General features: G+C 35.2%; 1 pseudogene; it reads right to left on the reverse strand.

Moving 5' to 3' along the window:
* Positions 1-432: 432 nt before the first annotated feature.
* Positions 433-21193, reverse strand: LOC127557194 (stress-70 protein, mitochondrial-like; annotated as a pseudogene).
* Positions 21194-21596: the final 403 nt, after the last annotated feature.

The raw sequence follows: 21596 nt of genomic DNA on the forward strand, positions 1-21596 counted from the left end.
AGAAGTATACTTGTAACAAGGTATTAACTCAGTGGAATTAATTCGACAATGGTTCTCTAGTTCACATATATTCTTAAAACTAAGTATGGTGATGTAGTTCAAACATACATAGTATGCTGTAATGATATAATTACAATAAGGTATATATGGGCTAAGAAGGACTGGAAGATAGATATTCTATCTTTGACCAGCCTCATGGTGGCTCTCATGCCTCCTGCACTAAGATCAAGGCTGGTTCAAGGTCCTCCAGAAAGCTACCCCGAACATTACAGCTAGGGATAAACATTTAGAACTCACGTGTCACATGAATTGCCTGTCAAATGATAATTATCTAATATACTCATTAGATCCAGACATTAAGAAAATTATACATAGAATGGTGAAAAAACACAATGAGAAGTTTGTCCATTTTTATTCAGAAAGGTCCTTGTACTCCTTTGTTCTCAAGCTTCACAAATATTTTCCCAATTTCTGCTCTAGTCAAGGTCAACTAGTGATATGACTGCTTCCCCTCCTTCTGATCCTCCTTCTGTTCTCCAGAAGCAGAGCTTTGAAATCCCTCTATCAGATGTCCTCTTTTTATATGCCATTTTAAAGAGACTTAATGATACCTTTTGGTAGAGCAGATACTGCCTGACTAATGTTTTCCCCTCTTTTGCTATTTAGCGATTCAAAACCTCTCTCATTCTAGAGATTTCTTTTTCTTTTAGTTTATTACAGTCATCTGCTGGAAATTGGTCTTTGAATTCCTCCATCTTTGTTTAAGTATCATGAATAATTTCTTGTACCATATTGACAACATATTGATGCCATAGTGAATTCTTTCTTTCTACTGTCTTCTTAACATACTTCTCTGCTTTCCTAACCATATTTTCAATGTCTTCTTTGCTTAACCCACAAGAACACTGGAGCACAATTTGTTATTCACATCCTGTGTCTTTATTCTTTGCAGAAGCATGTACAATCCCAATAGCACCAAATTCAAATCAATGACTTCAATCTGCGGAACTCTATGTAGAACTAGAGGAATTCTGATCAAAGTTAACTATCCAAGAAACTTGTTGTCTCCGGCCATTTCTCTCTCTCTCTCTCTCTCTCTCCCTGGCACACTTTAATTTCAACTTGTGTCTATCAGCAACTATGGAAATCACTTGGCTCTTCTTGGTTGGAATAGTCATGTTCCTATTGATTAGTTTGCTGAAGATGCCTCTTAATGTCTCAATGTTTAGAGAAAGGTGAATAACATCTAGAAGTTGCATATCTGTGGCATCACCAGCTAGAATGCTTTCCTGAATGGCAGCTCGATTACCCACAAGCTCATTAGGATTGAAAACTTTATTAGGGACTTGGCCAAAGACTTCTTGTCTTCTAAAATTTGGGCATTCTATTCATGCTAACTGGATGATTTCTCCAACGGCACTCTTGCAGACTTCAGCATCTTACATGGCCTTCTGGCATAGACCACCTGATGAGATAAGTGATGACGCCCTCAAATTGAGCGCAAGTTAGCTTCATGTTCAAGTTCTTGGAACCAGAAACATCCATAGTGAAATACACTAAGTTAATGTCAGTCTGCCCAGAAGAAAACTCACACTTGATCTTCTCAGAGTTCTCCTGTACTCACTGAAGGGCCATATTGTCTTTGCTAAAGTGAAATGCTATGTGTCTCTTAAACTCCTTCACAATGCTCAGGAACAAGGCCTAGTCAAAGTCTTCATCACCTAAGAAAGCATTTCTATTGTAGATTTCATCTCAAATATACCTTTCTAAATCTCCAGGATAGAAATATAAAAAATTTCACCACCAATCTCATAGCCAGCACTGATATTGTCAGATTTCACTAAGCCATAAGCCATGGCGACAGCTAAAAGTTTGTTAATCACTTGAAGTACATTTAGGCCAGATAGTTGCCATCAATTTTGGTGGTGTGTCACAGAGAATCATTGAAATAAGTAGGAAATAAGTTGGCACAGCGATAATAGCATTTTCTGTCTAATGTCCTACATAATTTTCTGTAGTCTCTTTCTTCTTCATCAAGACAAATTCACTTGTCTTGTAGAGTGACTTGTAGAGTGTAGCTTTCTATGGTCTTCTACCCAGGCATCAAAATTTTAAGAAGGGATAATTTTGAAAGGAACATTTGTAATATCTTTCTGCCATGTGTCAGGCATGCCAACAAGGTGCTCATTGTTACCTGTAAAGGCTACAACTGAGGGAGTGTTTCTGGTACCTCAGCATTTTCCAATACCTTTGCTTGCTCCCCTTCCATTACTGCCACATAGTAACTTAAATCATTTCCAATAATAGGCCCTTGATTGCCTCTGATGTATAGTCTTACCTTGAAATGATTCAAAATGCTTTATGACTAAGACCATTCCAGTCATCCTGGAGGAGGCCAGAAGCTGGGTCCTGGAAGGTAACTCCAGTGAGATGGAAATAGTGATGTGACTAGTGCTGAGCATGGAGAGTGGTCTGGCAGGGGCCAAGAATGAAGCAAACATTCTGTTTCTTTCCTACAAAAGAAAACATTCTTTGGGAAGAGGAAATTAAATGGTCCCCATTCCATTTGGGGAGCAAAAATTTGCCAGTATATCTCTGCTACTCCTAAGGGGAAGGGTGCCCTAATGAGCTGATACACATGTATAATAAATTCTCAATTCAGCAGGTTATCTTTAGCAACAAACTCTGCACTACAAAGGTAGTGGAGGAATTACTGTGAGTGTCACAGTATGATATGGCAGAGCCTTAGAGCTTCAACCAATTAGGGGTAACACGTTTCTGTTAATGAAAAGGTGCTAGTGGTGATTGTAAATTAATATTTTCCAGTGACTACGCTTGTATTCAAGTGTCAGTATTGATAAAATTTGCCTTTTTCCCAGTTAATGCTAATGGATTCAGCAGCCCTATAAGCCTGATTATCTGTTAGCCAATTAAGATAAGCCTTGGATTTGTCCTAATAGCTGTATTTATTGTCACTGGAAATATTGATATGTTTCATGTTAGACAGTGGCCAATATGGCATGTGAATGAGAACAGTCTAGCAACTGAGAAACTATTGTAGATAGTAAAGATACCAACTTTTCTGCATAACACTGTGATAACAACAAAAAGAAATGCATATTCATCTTGTTGGTCCTGTAATTTTTTTTTTCTTAAGGAGTTTAAAGCATTTTTGGCTTTATAGGATTCAGAACTGGAAAAGACTTTAGAGATCAGCAAGTACAGTCTGCTCATTCTAAATATGAGGAACTGAGACCCAAAACAGTGAAATGACTCTCATGTTCATATTCATATAGGTAGCAAATAAAGGTCAAACACTATTCTTTCTAATTTAGATAGATAATAGATACTATTAGATAGTAGATCTAATTTAGATGATAAAGTATAAATCACCAAGTGAGTGACAAGGTTATAGTTCTCAAGTAGTCTATGTTAGTAAGACAGTCTGTAAGATAGTGTCTTGTGCACTTACTTGAAATGGGGTATGTTTTATAATATTTCCTAGAGAATTTAGAACTTGCTTAAGATAAATCTTTGCTCAAATCTATCCATTGGGAACAGTAGAGTAATAAGTATACAGTTTTGTACTTGAAGCAAGAGATGGAAAGATAGGGATGGTCACCAGAGAGCTGAGTCCCATAGGTCAGGGGAATAAAACCTATTTTAGAACACCCTATGGTTATTATGCAGATGAAACATTGATTTTCACTAAGAAGGGATAGAGCAGTTATAACATAGCTGAAGGGAGAAGAAATTTGCCCCAGGACTCCATATACTTTCCCATCTCTTAAAGTAAAAAGAAGAGCAATGAGATCACATTACTTATCTCTGGAGGGCCAAGTAAGCAATGAAACAGGTGCTCCCCAGATCATTTTTGTATATACTCTCTAAATTTCCCACCCTGATGGTTTCATATGACTCTGTTAGTAGGTCTGGTTATTCTTCAGATTCCTGAAATACTGATAGGGCAACAAGTTCCTTAAACACCTCCCACTTTTTTTCTGGATATGATCCATGGATACTTTGAATCAATGAGGGGACAGAGATGTGTGTGTGTGTGTGTGTGTGTGTGTGTGTGTGTGTGTGTGTGTGTGTGTTTCTGTATTCAAAATTTCTGGGCAGTTTTTTTTTTTTTTTTTTTTGTTTTTTTGGTAAGGAAGTTATATGTGGGATATTTGTTTTCTTTTCTCAGATTATGATGCTCCAGTTTGATTTTTTTATTTGATAGGTTCTTCTGTGAGGCTTATGATCCTTGTGTTTATACTCATCCTGTTTTAAGGATCAATGATGTACCCTTTTTGAATTTCATATGTCTTTTAATATTATTGCTTTTTGCTTCTTTTCTTCTTGAAATGTCCTTTATTTCATTATATTATTTTTTTTATTCTTAAACTATAATCTTTATTTCATTTCTTTGGAGAGAGTCCCCAGTGTAGATTCCAAATTTTCTATGTTAGTAATTATTTCTTTTGTGCAAGGTGTAAATCCTGCCATTTGCTCCTGTCTAACCTTTTTATCTCACTACTTGAACATATTTCTTTAACCATTTATAAGAATTTTGTAACAGTTCCATTCTCTCCTTTGAATTCATACAATTTTGGATTTCATTATATGTTGATTAACTATCCTTTATCTTATAATATTTATTTAGAGAAATATGTTATTTTAAATATTTCAGTAGTCATTTTTTCCTTTTAATTAACATATCATCTCTTTAGATTTATCTATTTATGTTTTAAGTTTTTGATTGAATTTTCTTACTTTTGATATATTTTTGAGGGTGGGAAGGGGATGCTCCCTGTCTTATATTTCTTTGCTATTCACTTTCTGATACCTTCCCCTTTGATGGTGGATTTACACTCAAAACCACACTGAAGTGCTATCTCAGACTCAGTCCAAATGGGGTATTTACCTTACTTTACATTTATATTGCAAATCCCTGTACCAAGTGGCTTCTCTGGGATTAAAACTGACCCAATCTTAATTGAATTCCTCTTTCCTTCATGTCTAATGCAGGTATGCATCTTGGCCTTGGGCCCCATATCTCTGTTCTTTAGCTGTCTAAACTGAATCATGTCTGCTGATTTTCATAGGAATGAGAGAAAATGTTCCTTTGAAAATTTTTATATTCTATAATCCAGAGGAAGTCATCTCAGGAAGTAAGAGAACTAATCTTCCTCCTTTTTATACTTCCCTCTCCAAATTACATAATGTTCCTGAACAGAGTCAATGTCCACTGTGTATTATAACACAATCTATGAGGCAGAGAAAAGTTGCTGCCAAAAATAATCACAGGAGTGAAATGTCTGAATGGGTCCCAAAACACAAGAGTTGGTTTTCTGCACCATACTTGGTTAAAGAGTCTGGTGGGGAAGTAGGAAAGGGCTGAATGAACTCCTTCATATTTGGCATTCATAAAGTTTTTATTGTGTATAAGTTTTTGTTTTCTTGTTATATGAAAACCAGTTAATTATTTTAACTCTGGCAAATATGGTCTGTATATGTGCCTATGTGAGTATATTGTATTTCTGTGTAGATTTGTAAACACTGGAGAAAAGCCCACTCTTTCATCTTTTTGATAACATGAACTGAAAGTCAAACTCCCTTCACTTTTCTAAAAATATGAGGGAGAAGGAGGGTTTAGAAGAACCATCAATGATGCCCCACTTGCAGAAAGAAAACCACAAAAGATATACTTGGGTCATATCAGGAATTGAATTCAAGAATAACAATTTTGTTTATTGAACAGAGGTTATATAGCTGTAATCTTCCCTGACAACAAAATTTACTCTACATTCTAAAGTAATGGTATAAATCTCACTTTTTTTTAATCCCAATTAGTCAACACTGAGACAAAATGCTGATCTTTCAATATAAGAAGAAACTCTTTGCCTTCCTAAAACCATAGCAGTAGGTAGAACCATACCCACCATGAAGGAGATCATCCAACTTTATGTGGCAGTGAGTAAATTGCCAATTAATTTATGGAATCATTAATTGTAACTAAGGAAATGAGATAACAATGGGATCCATTTGGGTTGAGTTGGGGGATAGTAAGTACACAGTTTTTGAATACTCACTGGGAAATACCGTGATGGGAACAAGCAGGGAGTAATGCTTCAATTATATTTTAATAAGATCCAGAAAGTACAGAGGCAAGCAGTACTGGGGTTCAAAGGCAGATGGCATGAAACTGGAGGAAGAAGGGATGGCGTGAGGCAATCAATATGAAGAAGAACATGGCAAGGGGGAAAAACACAAAGAGTCGCCAAGGTAAACATGGAACTGAGTACAAAGCACCAGGGCAACATGCATCCTAACAACACATGATGTGTGTGGGGTGGGGGTGGGGTTAAAGAAAGGTAGGTGTTTAAGGTGTCATTTTTATAATTTTTTTTAAATAGGATTTTTAATTTGTTTGTTTGTTTGTTTATTCTTTTGGTGTTTCATTGATGATTTTGTTGTTGTTGGGGGAGGAAAGGATTAACTCTTATCTGAACCACCTTAGTATTAATTCATTAACATATCCACAAAATCTCAAAGTTATCAGCAGCACCTTAGTGTCAGCTCATTAGAATAGCATTTGCTGGTATTCTGGTTTTACTGAGTTCTCTGGAGCTTATCTGAGGCTTACAGACCACAGGGCACTACAGTAAGTCCTAGTTGCCTTCCTCTAATTTAGCACACAGTCTCAGGATGTGGCCTTAGTTAATTTATGGAAGTTTCCAATGGCTCCTTTGCTCCCTTAATTTATGAGACACCTTGCAAGTAACTATTATATTCTCTTAATTTATGGAACAGTCTGTAAAAGACTTCCAGATTCTCTTTCATAATCTTAGTCCCTGTTACTGACATTTTATTCTAGCTACTTATAAACTTATCTTAACTAAAAGCATGCTGAGTGAAACAAGCAGAACCAGGAATACAGTTGTACACAATAGCAGCGAGAATGTGTGATGATCAACTATGAAAGACTTGGTTTTTCTCAGTGGTTCAGTGATCCAAAATAATCCCAATAGATTTGGGGCAGAAAATACTATCTGCATGCAGAAAAAGAACTGAAGAGAGATAAAGAGAAAGAGAGAGAGAAAGAGAGAAAGAGAGAGAGAAAGAGAGAGAGAGAGAGAGAGAGAGAGAGAGATGAAGAGAGAGAGAAGGAGGAGGAGGAGGAGGAGGAGGAGGAGGAGAAGGAGGAGATAGAGGAACACAAAGAGGAGGCAGAGGAGAGGAAGGAGGAGGGAGAGAGAACAAAGGAACAAACAGCAATAGTGATTACTATCAAACACTTATTTGAACTAGACCAGTGTCTTATTGGCAATATTCTGTTATTCCTTCATGATTATCTATAACTACTCCTATATGTGATTGTCCATTAAAATGAAATAAAACAATAAAAAAAAAAACAATAAGCATGACAGTGGTCAAAGAGACCTGAAAGAGATACAATTTTAATATAGTGTAGTGATAGATAATATATGTATGTGTCTATACATATATAATCACATTTCTTAATATTTCAGTACTTAATACTGAATATGATAGGCAGTAGAACAGAGTAGATCTGGATTTGGAGTTAAGGAAGTTCTGGGTTCAATTCATAGTTCTGTGATTTATTATTAACTATCTCACCGTGGGAAAGTCTCTTTAACTTTTCTGAGTTTCAGTTAATGCCTGTATAGTAAAGACAATGCATGTAGTATTTACTGCTACAACAGGATTATTATTAGACTTGAATGAGATAATGTACATTCAGTTTTTTTTTTAACAAACATTAAAGTGCTATATAAGCATCAATGATTATAATTGTCTTCTAAATAGTAGCAGAAATGAGCCCTTCAGCTAGGTCAAGAAGGATCCATGATTTGTACTCACCCTGTACTTTAAGAAGATTTACTTGCTTTTGTTATTGCTTCTTTAGAATATCTCATTTTAAAAAAATAAGAATATGCAAGTTTTCTTGGTGATGAAATTTAAAAGTGGAACTTTTAGAAAATTCAGGTTTACTTCTTTCTTTTTTCTTTCTTTTTTTTTTTTGAAAACACTTATTGATACATCGCTGATTTCCCCCTCCCATTGTCTCCTGTCACTGCCCATCAGGTCTATAGCTCCTGCAAACCACACTGGAAATTCCTCTTGGGATTTAGAGAAGTCCCTACTCAGTCTAAATCTCTGTGGCAGCTGGTGGTGATAAACTCCACTAGTAATAACTATCACTCTTTGAAATCAGTAAGAAACCTAGATATAATAAGAATAACTGATATTAGCTGACATCAAAGCCCTTCCCATCTAATATTTCATTTGACTACATTCATATGCCTGCCATTTTCAGGTATTTCCATTGTACCTACAAACAGAAGACAAGATTCATTGCCAATCTGTTCCATTATTTTAATGCTTCTCATAGATATGCTCCTCTACTCTGAAGCCTTTGTCTCTGCTCCCCTTTTCTGTCATCCTCTGAATACTTATCCCTTTTAAGTTGTTACACCATCTTGCTACAGTTAGTTTGAAAGCACTCTCTTTAGCTTCTGCCAGCTGGAAATGTCCTTCAGTGTCTCTCCAACCCACTAAATCCCTACCTCTTCAAAACATGAAATGCATATTGTAATTAAAGTGGATGCAATTTTGCTGTGTGTTTTCTAACATTCTGATTTGTGTCTGTGACTTCTATTTATTTTAGTGACCACTAGATCTTTTGGAATCATTGCCTCCAAATAACGGCCAGCAGGCAGCATGAAAAAAGAATGACAGCATGGAATGCCTCCTTCGCATTTCTGTAAAGAGAACTGACATTTAAGATTGTAAGGTTTCCTTTCACCAAGGATCCCAGAAGAATTCATGAAATAGATTTAGTGTATTTCCCTTTCTGCCAAGCATGTAAGAACCTAAGACAAATGCTTATTGTTGAAACATTTTAGACAATAGGAGGAAGGTAATCCTGCATGATAGAATTATTGATATCAGATCTGTGTATGAACTCTTAAAAGTGGGACAATGTAGGAGGGAGTTAAAAGTTGATATATACATCCCAAGTTCAATTCTCAAGGTAGGTTGTTACCATGGTGACACAAAACTTGAATATTCTACTTGATACCTTCTTTCCCCTGGGCCTGTCCCTAAAACTAGAGTAAATAAGTTTCCTGATCTCTCTATCTTAATTCTCTAAACATTATTTCCCATTTCTCCCCCCAAACATTATCTTGCATTTGACCTTTAGGTCACTTTCCACCTGAATTTCTATTGTATAGATTCGACAAGATTAAGTTTTGGGGTATAGATACTTTAATTTTTAAAATATTTTATCTGAATTGTACAAGAATAGACAAGGTGTCTTCACTTAACCCAAAGAGAAACACCTATTCTGCTCGTTTGGAGAAAAACATCAGATATGATCTAGAAGTTAGGGCTTAGATTCTGATTAACTATTCGAGGAGTAGAGGCCTCATCAAGTTAATTGACTCTCCAAAGCCTTGGTTTTGTCATATCAGAAGAGCAACATGGTAAAGTAAAGTGTCCAGAATGAGGAATGAGTGGACTAATTCTCAAATTTTGGAGATGTGTCTATCTTGTCTAATTCCCTGTGTGACCTTTTCCAAACATTTCAATGCTTCAGTTTTCTTGCTGTACAAGAAGGGTGTTGTACTAGATGATCTCCTAGATTTCTTCCAGTATTAAATCTATTAAATTATAAACTCCTTGAGGAAAAGTACTGCTTTTGCCTCTTTTTTGCATCCCCAATGCTTAGTATAGGATCTTTAAGACACCCTGACCCTATTCTTTTCAATTAATGGAGGACCTCCTGGTGGAGGAGCATTGAACATATTTTGAGTTTATTTTGACGTTAACAATCAGTTTTGCTATTTTTTCTCTTTCTTTTTTTTTTTCCTTTAAAGTATGTTTGTTAAGTTGAATGATGACTCTTTGGGAAGGAGGATGAGAAAGGGAAACTGGATAATTTTGAATGTGAAAAAAAAATTAAACTACATTTTGAAAGATATAAAAATATAAAAAGAATGTGAAATTTGTTATTATTTACTTAAAAATATAGTATGACATCACATGACATTCAATATTTGAAATAATTCATTTTCTATAAAATGTTCTAGTTTATTAAGTACTTTTCAACATCACTATCCTGTAATGATTAGAACATACTTATTTCTATTTTGTAATTGCAAAAACTAAAATAAGATTAAGTGATTTATTTAAGGTCACATAGCCTAAAAAGTTGCAAATCCTGTTCCCAAATTCATATACCCTTGCTCCAAATCCAGTGCACATTCCAAGAATTCACATTGTCATCTCAATTCAATCCATCCCATTTTAGGAAAAATATTTTAATTCATTTCTAACCTATCTTTGGTTCACATGCAGTGCAGAAAGAAACTGTATTAGCTCATGCTGTGATGAGAAGAGCTGAGAAGAGCTGACTTTGTGTGTATGTGCCTGCTGGAAAATCAGCTCTAGCTATGAAAGAATGAGCAGGAGATGTTCAGAGAAGAGCTTTTGGGGAAAAGGAAAAGAGAGTTCCTAGTATATTAATCTAAAAGGGGCAAGATACTCTATGTGTTATCCAGTCCAATGCCTACCCAAAGCAAAAATCTTCTCTATATTTTGAGCTTTTGGTTCAGTATGATGAAAGAAAGATGGAAGATATAGATAGCTACTGATAAAAATCAGTGCCTGATAATTGGGACTTTCCCAGGATAAGTAGTAGTTCTTTCACCCTAAATACACATCTGATGTCCCAAATTTCTTAAGCTTCCTAGAATTTTCATGATAATGTCTTGATATTTCAATAGTAATTTTCATACATCTCAGCTTCCATTAAAATTCAAAGTTTTTCCTGAACTCACTACCCAAAATCTGAGTGGGATTTATTCTTTCCTAAGCCCCCTCTGCTATCCTAACACTTCTCTCACAACATATGGCCTTGCCTCCTACTATATTGAGAAAACTGAAGCCCTCTTCTGCACACATTAAAACCCTTCTATAGCTATTCCTGTCTTCAGATCTTTATTTTCGTTGTCCCTGAGAAAGAATGTCCCTTCTCCCTTCCAGGGTTAACACTTCTATTTGTGCCTTAACCTCTCAAAACTCTACCTGGAACTTAGCCCATAGACATTTTCTGTTCTCTGATACTAAATCTCTCTCTATATATATTGCTTCTTTCCTCCCTGAATACAACAATACTCTAATCTCCCCTATTCATAAATACACACTTCTTTTGACTCATTCATTCAAGCTATCAAACTGTAAAAATTCTCCTTTTCACTGTTGATCTTTTAAAATTATAATTTCTGGTTCTATTTTCTTTCATTATCAGCATTCCATATTATGTCTACCTTCTTTTGTGGAAATTTTTTTTCTACTTTGTCTTCTTAGATATCTAATCACTCCTTATTCTACTTTGTTGAATTAGCAGCAATCATCTGTCCCCAAAACATGGTGTTCTCTTAAGGTTCAATCCTGAGATTTCTTTCTATACTTTCTCCATCAATTACCACAACCATTTTCATGAATTGATTTATCATCTCTATCCTGAATTTCCCAAAACTGTTTCCTACATTCCAGCCTCCTTGATTTACAACTCAACAATATAAGGCAGTCTAGTGAAGGCCAAAGGGCACTGAGAGTCATAACATTTAACCAGTCAATAAACATTTCTGAGGACCCTACTATGTGGCAAGTATTATGCTGAGTTCTAGGGATATTAAACAACACAAAAGACAGTCCAGTCTTCAAGGGGTTCATAATTTAATCAAGGAGAAAAGCAACAAATGTATATAAGATGTCAAATATAAGACAAGTAAGAAATAATTAAAAGATGACAGGATTAAAAGTATAGTAACTGAGAAAAGCCTCTTATAGAAGATAGGATTTTAATTGGGATTTAAAGTAAGCCCAGGAAAATAATAGAAAAACAACAGTAGCTATCAAGACCAGCTATATGACAAGACATACATGAAAGCAGAGCCCTGTAGAAGGTCTGGAATATGTGTGATTTTCCACTGATCAAGACCTACCTGTTTACAATGGAGCAAAGAAAAAGAGAGAAAGAAAAAAGAGTAATATTTATACTGGGGGAACCAGGAGAAGCAGGAACTATTTTTTTAACCATTGGGCCTGATCCCAGACATCCCATCTGAAATAATATTTATATTATATAGGGTATAGGACTAAATAGGGCCTATCCGTCTTGTCCATGAGTGTAGGGAGAGAACCCTGGCTCTAGTACCAAATTTAAACTAGAAATTAATGCTAGAAATGGGTAAAAAAAAGAGAAAACTTTGACCACACACATAAAAAAATTATGAGTTGAGACGTTTTACAAAGGTTAATACATAAGAAGAAAGGTACTTTATGGCAAATAAAAATGACTCTCAGATGAAAAAAAAATGACTTGACTATAAGTATCTGCAAGAAATGAAGCAAGAATTTGTTTTTAGAAAAAATGAAATTCAAAATCTTGTTGAGGATAAATTACAAGGTAATAAATAAGCTTAGAAGAGAAGATAAAAAGTCTAATCCAGTTTGTAGCCTTGTTTTCCTCCCTGAAAAAAGAGAGTGGAGCCAGTAGAACTCAGTGATTCCATAGGGAGAAAGAATTATTAGAGCAGAGTAAAAAAAAAAAAAAAAAAAAAAAAAGCAACAACAACTAGAAAATAAGTACACCTATTATCAAATGATCTGAAAAACAGATCAAAGAGAGATAATAATCTTTAGATTCTTTAAAGCTATTTCCAACAACAACAAAAACACCCATTTTTTTTCCATTTTATTTTTCTTTCATTCATTTCCTTTTCTTCCTTCCTTCTTTTTTTTTTCTTTTATTCTCCCTTCCTTTTTATTTGTAAAAACTTGGATTCCTTATCTCAACTATATTGCCCCATCTCACCACTGATTAGCATGGCAACTTTGACCTGTCCTATGATTATTTTGGACTGATTAATTCCTCTTTTGGAAACCTGGCACTATCTTTCTCTTGACTCAAGGGTTCATTATAATAACGCTTTCAAGTCATAACACACTTTACTGATGTCACAGTTCTCTTTGAGAATGAAGGACAAGCAACAATTACCAATTTGTGGATAGTAGTTGGGCAACACAGTTCCTTCCTTCTCCCCTTTCTCTGCTTTCCTTCCCTCTTGCCTTTCCTTTCTTTACTCTTTCTTTCCTTCCCTCCTCTCTGTTTACATAGGGAATCATACCCTTTCTTGTAGGTATTCTGCCCAAGAGAATATAAATTTTTATCTCTGAAACCTCACAAGAGTTTTATGGGCTACATTTTAAGCTAGCTCACTCTGACTTTCATAGATTGGCTAACAATAGGTCCCAGCCCAAACCTCATTTGGTCATTGTTTGGGGTCTGATGATTCTGAGAGCATGTAAATAGAATTTTTTTTTCTGCTTTGGCCAGAAACCTTGAGAGTCTTCCCCTCCCAGATCTATCTGTCTATCTATCTGTCTGTCTGTCTATCTATCTATATGTATATGTATATATATGTATTATTATTATTATTATTAGATAAGAGAGAGACTGTTTTTTTTCCCTCATTGCCTGATTGGCTTTGCCTCAGACAAAGACTTGGGAAAGATCTTAAGTTAAAGTCAAGGCCTCCCACTGTATCTGTCAGTTTTCAGTTGTCCTGATCTATATCTTGTCACTTGACCCAAATAGCTTTGGAGGAGAGAGTGAGGCTTGCAGTTTCCACAACACTGCCTTACTTAAATCTAATTTACTTACAGGTTATGATTTTACATTCCAGATGTAATGGTTCTATTCCAGATCAAAGGACAAACAATAGCAACAACATATCTTATAATTATGGGGGCTATTATTGTTGTTGCTGTTGTTATTTTGGGATTTATTTGTTTTTTGTGGGTATGGTGTTTTCTCTATTAAAATGTGAGCTCCTTGAAGGTAAGGACCCTGCTTTCTACGTTTTAAAAAAATCTTTATAGTCAGCACCTGATGAATTTTTGTTTATTAAGTAATAATAACTTCTACAAAACTGAGTATAATATGAATATAATATAATTAAATATAATAATAAAGTATAGTTAAGGGGGCAGACTTTTAAAAAAGAGAGAGCTTTCAAGAATTTCTGTTTCATTGGTTTTTTAAAATGATATTTGAATAAAATCTTGGAAGAGAAACCATGGGAGAAAGGAGAGAATCCTAGGTTAAGTACATTTGAAGAATTTAAAAAGAATACCTTATTATGATATATTTATATTTTAAGAGGAAGAGAAGAGAAAGGTGTTTAATTCAGGATCACATTATCTTCAAGCTTCAAAAAAAGTTAAGAGACACAAAGTACAGTCAATAAGAAGAACAGCATGAACAAAGTCCCTGATACAAGAAAATAAAAACTCTTTAAGTTCTGCTCATTTTTGAATGTATCACTTCACATAAAACTTCCTGGTTTCATCATTTCTAATGGCAATGACAGTCCAATTTGTATAAATGGTACTGTCAATATAAGCTACTGCAAGATATCCACAATTTTTAACACAAAATTAACCAATGAGAAGGCTTGTTTATTTGAATAATGTATTATGAATATAGATAAGGCTGAAAATTCTAATGATTGTATTTATTTCTTTTAATCACTGCAATTTTCATAAGGTTCTCTGGATCACAGGAAGCAGTTGTCAAGTTAAGAAATTTGTGATTAATTTTAAATGCATAACATTAACAAGCTTTCCTTTCAGAAGCTCCATGATTCAATCAATCCTAGGTATAGAAATCCAACTCTAATCATTTCAGTATTTTGAGTCTAAAGGTACCAGTATCCTAGAATACATCAGAAACAATTGTCTGTTGTGATGCATTGAACGATGCATTATGCGTACAACTCATAGATACTAGTGAACTCTGTCCAGAGAGCTTCACTGCCCTGACCAATAGAATAGGGATGTTTTAAAAAAACAGAATTGTTTGTACACTCATACGTAGAATCCATAGCCTGTTTCATCCCTATATCTATCTTTGAAATTGTTTACTGGCTTCAGCCTTATGCTGGTGTTCTCTTCTGGCCTAAATACCAATGGATTCTTCATTACAAAAAGTTTGTTCATCTTCTGCCTCATAAATAATACTATCGGGGCAGCTAGGTGGTGCAGTGGATAAAGCACCAGCCCAGAAGTCAGGAGGACCTGAGTTCAAATCCGACTTCAGATACTTAACACTTCCTAGCTGTGTGACCTTGGGCAAGTCACTTAACCCCAAAAGCCTCAGCCAAAAAAAAAAAAAAAAAATCTTTAAAAAATAAATAAATAAATAAAAATAAAATAAATAATACTATCCTTCTTTGATTGGTATCAGCAACACAATCCAACAAAGAGATATCTAGATTTAGGATAGAAATTTTTTTTAAAAAAAGGCTTTAAATAATTTACCAGGACATGTGTTTTGCTTCATTTGTGTTATAAAACACAAGAAAATAAAGAAGAATTTAAGAAGAGGTAAAATACTATAGATATACATTAATTTAAATAAGGAAAAGTTGGAGGATTAGGGGAAGGTGAGTCCTTTTTTAGTTTTTAACCTTCTTTCATTAGCATAATAATACTTATTTTTCCCCCCTGTCATTTTCTAAAGCACTAAGGGCCTCTGTTAGATATGAGAGCCACACAGAAGAGAAATCAAGTGGATTTCCAAGGCTGTAAGAGATGGGGTGGGGGAGAAGGATCAGAGAAGATTTCAAATAACTTTGCATTTAAACATACACCTGGAGGAGCAGGATAAAGGTATGATAGGAAATTTGGAACAGGTGGAGAGTAGGACACACCAAAGTGAAGGATAAGGAGCTGACAAATTTTATTATTTGCCTACATAAGACGTCCTATAGTCTTCACAGACATGGAAATATCAAATGAGAATGAAATTGTTTTTCTTTTTGCAAAGTAGTTGTTTTCGATGATGAATAGAGAGTAAGTCAGCTGATAAAATTTCTACATTATATACATTACTAGAAATAGAATCAATACAAGAATGCCAGGCAGTTAAACTTTGCCTACTGGGAATGGGAAGAATATTCATTCTGCAATGAGAAGCTCTGTGCAGGATTTTGCAAAATCCTCCATTGTGTCTAAGACTTTAATTCAAATCTAACTGCATCAACCTAAGTAAGCAACGTTAGAATGAGAGGGAGTTTCCACGTTGAATTATTACAGTCGCTTCTCAGTGTTGCTTTGCATCAGGAAGAAGAAAGAAGAATTCCTTATAGGCTATATGTCCAGGAGAAATTTCTGGCCAAATAACCTTGATAATAATCGATCATGGGTTATAGGTTTAGAGCTAGAAGAGAACTTAAAAATTATCAAATCCAACCTTCTCATTTTACAGATGAGGAAATTGAGGTCCAGCAAGGTAAGTGATTGTCCTGAAGTCACATAGCCAGTAAAAGTCTATATAGGTAACTACTTAAGTTTTTACTCAAAAAGAACCTGAAAAAAGTCTCCTTCCTTTTCTCACCAACCTGGCACATAATAATTAACGTAGGCTTGTTGATTGAATTACTAGTTATTTAGAGAAGCTTGAAATTCATTATAGACATGTCCCCATGGAACAAAAAACATAGAAAATAAATACTTATTAATTAAAAGAATTAATTAAAAAATACCACTAGTCTCAGAACATATTAAGTCACCTCTTCTAGACTAGTCTCTCCTAGTTAAATCCTTGCAGTGAGTCAATTATGTTTTCCAGCAAGTAAAAGGTAACTATGGAAGAAAGACTATTCAACCAATGTTTAGTAGATGTGAATTAAACTAAAATCTCAATCACTAAATATTTACATGATTCTGGACAATTCACTTTCTCTCTGTGACCTTCATTTTTCTCATTTGTAAAATGGTGACAACAATCTCTGTTTTACTTGCAATCCAGAATTGTGAAGATCAAATGAGATAATGTATGTAGATGGAAGTAGAGAAACTTTGTAACTTTAGCTGTATGGAAATAAAATGCTATTTTCAAAGCATGAACTGATTGATATGTTCCTTTTCTTTTACATTTTTTAATAAAGCTTTTTATTTTCAAAACATATGCATGGATAATTTGACTACTTTCATCCTTGCATAGCCTTGTGTTTCAAATTTTCTCCTCCTTCCCCCTACCTCTTCCCCTAGATGGCAAGCAATTAAAATATATGTTAAACATGTTACAATATGTTAAATTCAGTATGTGTTTATACATGTTTATGTATATACATATATAACGTCTATATGTTTATACAATTCTCTTGCTTCACTAGAGAAATCAGATAAAAAAAGAAAGTAAATGAGTAAGAAAACAAAATGCAAGTGAACAACAAAGAAAAGAATGAAAATGTTATGTTGTGATCCACATTCCGTTCCTACAATCCTCTCTCTAAGTGTAGATGGCTCTCTTCATCACAAGATCATTGGAACTGGCATCAATCATTTCATTTTTGGGAAGAGTCACGTTCATTAGAATTGATCTTCGTATAATATTGATATTGTTGTGTACAATAACCTCCTGATTCTGTTCATTTTACTTAACATCAATTCGTGTAAATCTCTCTTGGCCTCTCTAAAATCATCCTCCTGATCATTTCTTGTAAAACAATAATATACCATAACATTTGATATGTTCCTTATCAAGATAACAGAGAGGTGATTAGAATGGAGGAAGCGGATGGGATGAGAGTCTAACTAGTCAAGAATCAAAAGAGAAATAAGTGTTAAGATGAAAGGCTATATAAAATTAAGCAGATTGCCTATATAATAACTGACTGATTTCCAGTTTAAGGTGAAGATAATAGTAAATAAGGAACTAGATTTGGATTAAGGAAGATGTGGATTCAAATACTGCCTCAAATATGTATTAGTCATGTGATCCTAAGCAAAAGTCCTTTAACATTGCTATGATTTAGTTTGCTCATCTGTAAAATAAGTTGGTTGCACTTGATGACCCCCAGTGATTCTCAATCTCTGTGCAATGTTTTTTAAAGTTTCACCCTCTCCACCTCTATGCATCCAGAAGAACTATTTTCACTTTCTTGAATTTATCTGAGAAAAGGGTGGGTGGTTGATGAGGCTCAGCATTTTGAAAATAAAATAAAACCTTGCCAAAATACAAAGAGTTTTGTTCAAAGAATAGTTCAGGCTCAGAGGCCATGCCTTGCCATCTGAGAAAATAAAGTTTATAAATGAAGTCTGACTGAGAGGATGATAGTCCTTGCACAAGCCTCAGAAACCTAGTTTCTTGTCAAGATATTTAGGTGACCCTTTCCATATACTAATCATCTATTTTTTTAACTTGTTAAATTAAAGAGTGGTTCTCCCATTTGTTCAATTATTATGGTAACACATGACAGCTCTCAGAAGAATTTTTTGGAAAATATCCTGGATTTTTATATTCCAAATCTGGTCAAACAGTTCTCTGCCACATTTGTCATATTTCGTGGGATTTAGAATTGAAAGTGTCTTTAGAGATTGCTATTTAACTAGCTTCATTGACTGAGAAGGACACTGTGAAACAGAGAAGTTATAACATGTCATATTTGTATGACCATGGTTAAGTAGTTGAGGACCTGAACTCGGGGCCTTAGATTCCTAAGTTTAATAGAACAATAAACATTATGGTTCTCCACCCAGGTTGCAGGGTGAATTTTAGGGAATGATGCAAAGTATTTTAACTATAAGAATAACAACAAAAATACAAGGGAGCAGATGAGTTGTAAAAAAGTATAGCAGTAATGGAGAAAGAAGAGTTTAACATGCAAGGAGGTAACATGTCTTTTTGTTTGTTTCTTTGTTTTTACAAGAGGTGAATTCCACTTGGCCCTCTGTTTGTACAGGTCAGAATTTAAGAAATCTTCATGATTCTGAACACTCCATGGAACTTCTGTTCCACAAGGTAGACAAAACAAGTGATCTGTAGGATAAATTATTCTCTGTCTCTCTCCATGTCTCTTTGTGTATATCCATACTATTTTCTTTATATCTCTCTCTTTATCTCTATTTCTCTCTCTGTCTTTATGTCTCTCTGTTTCTCTGTCTCTCTCTGTCTTACACACACACACACACACACACACACACACACACCACATACAGAGAGATTATTGTTTTATTCAAGATCATATTTAAAAATAGTCTAAGTGTAGGCAGAAAGTTCGCCTTTCAGTAAATTAAAAATTGATACTATTTTGTTTCTCACTTGGAATATTTGGATAAATCTATAGTTCACTTGTTCACATGGATCTATGATTTCATTGATTTCAATGCTGCCTCCAATGATGCAGCTCACAATTCATCCTTGCTGTCCCATTCTGTAGAACTCTTGACAAGAATTGTATAGAGAATCTATAACATTAAACTGCAAGTAATTGTACTTCAGACTTTCCTGACCTTAGCTTGTACATACTTAGTGATTTGACCTTTGGTTATACACCTTTTGGATATGAGGGAGAAAAGCTTCCCACAATTTTCTTCCCAGACTAGTGAATGTGAAGTCATGACAGAATGTACTAGATAATGTGTTGGCTACAACATTCAGCCATGTGATCCTCACTTGCCCATCAGCCAGATATTCATTGATACATATGAACATAAATTCCATTTTGCTTGGCCCTTGGGTCATTCTTAGAAATAATAACTTGGGTGACACATTGTAGATTTTGTTCCAGGGCACACAAATTTTGAGAACACTAATAACATTACCCAGGAAAACACTTCCTCCCCTAGCAGTAATCCTTCTTTGTCCTTTACTGTTCCTTGCCCACTTCCCTACAACATCCAATTCTTCATCAACACGGAAATTTCTCCATATTTTGGGCATTATGTTTCTTCTCCACTCTATTCCACACCCCAGCATCCATCTCTTGGGTAAGTTGATCTTCTCTCATTCCCAACTTCCATCATTTTGTCTAAAATATAAAGATTCTTAATTCTAACTGAAGAGCTCTACCTGGTTTTCAACTGAGCCATTCTTTTTTATCTAATTTCTGCTCTGCCAAACCCTAGGATATTGTTCCTTTTTCAGTAAGATGTGACGCCCTGAACCAGAGTAGCATTGTGTATAGGTTTTTATTATTAATCATGTTTAATTAATGATGATGATAAAGGAATTCGCAAAATATTCCTACTTTTAAAATAGAGTTCCAAAAGCTCTTAAGCCTGTCTAACATAGAAGAGAGGATGCTGGGATTGGGAATGAAACTGCAAGGCAGCTAGGTGACATAGTCAATCGAGAGTTATCCTTGTAGTCAGAAAAAAACTAAATCCTAATCCTGACCCAGGAACTTACAAGCTGTGTGACCATGGACATGTCTCTTGACTCCATTCAGCCACATTTTCTTCAGCTGTAAAAGGAGGTTAATAATAGCACCCCCATCACAGGGTTGTTATAAGGATCAAATAAAATAACAAAAGTAAGGGTCTTATAAGCCTTAAAGTTCTACAAAATGGTAGTCATTATTATTCATAGACTTGGAAGCAGGACATGGGGTTTCAGGTTCTGGCCCCAATGTGACTATGTGACTATGGACAAGTCATTGTGTTTCCCTGTGTCTCAGCATTATGTCCTCCACAGGGTTGTTTCCGAGCAAGGCATTTTATAAACCACAGATGCCTTGAGGAATGTGATCTATTTTTATCATCTTTACTTTTAAATATGAATTTCCCTGCATGGTAGTGCTAAGCTGATAGCAAATAACCTATTGGTTCTCAGTCCACTTAGGACAGATATTCAGAGCCAAAAACTGACTATATAGCTTGCATGGATGTTGAGAACAATGACGAAACAAAAGAGTGTTTAACCTTCACTTAATAGGGTTCCGGCATATTCCCTAAAGAGCAGGGCTAGATGGCTTTCAGGAATTCAGTTCTAAGAATGCCCCTCCTGCTGGGGGAATTAATTGGTATTTTCTTGACTAAATGCTAAATACACTTCATACAGGAAAGGATGCAGCTAGAGGCTCAGGGAGGCTAGCCTGCAAGGCATGTTGGGAAAGACTGTGGTTTTTGCCAAATGTCTTTTCCAGGCTCTTACCACAAATGCTAAAGTGCCGCACAGCTGGGATATAGAACACTGATACGATGTGACATGCAGAGACTGCATTTCAGTCCCTGCTGACTGGCCCATCATCTCCTTGAAGGCTAGGAGCAAGGGAATGTAATAATGAGGTTGAGTGCAAGGATTCCACTCTCCCTTCACCATCATTCATGTTTTTCTAGTTCAATCATGATGATGAAGTGGGATAAGAGTTAAATAGACTACAAACAATAATTCTTTTTCATGATAAAAGTCTATAATTCTTTATTGGTGTCTGACTTTTTGGGACATCGGGGGTCTTTTTATCAAATATAATGGAGTAATTTGCCACTTCCTTTTCCTGCCCATTTTACATATTAGGAAATGGAGGCAAGCAGTGTTAAGTGATTTGCCCAGAGTCATAAAGCTAGTTAGTGTATGAGCCCAGATTTCATCTCAGGAAGACGAATCTTCTTGACTAGCCTGGTGTTCTGTGCACTATGGTGCCCCCTAGCTGTCCCCTATATCCTTATAATCCTATTAGTATTTCAAGATGAGGGTTCAGACATGTCTTGGCTATGCAGTTCCC

This window comes from Antechinus flavipes, chromosome 3 (genome assembly GCF_016432865.1).
Source record: "Antechinus flavipes isolate AdamAnt ecotype Samford, QLD, Australia chromosome 3, AdamAnt_v2, whole genome shotgun sequence".
Classification (NCBI taxonomy): Eukaryota; Metazoa; Chordata; class Mammalia; order Dasyuromorphia; family Dasyuridae; genus Antechinus; species Antechinus flavipes.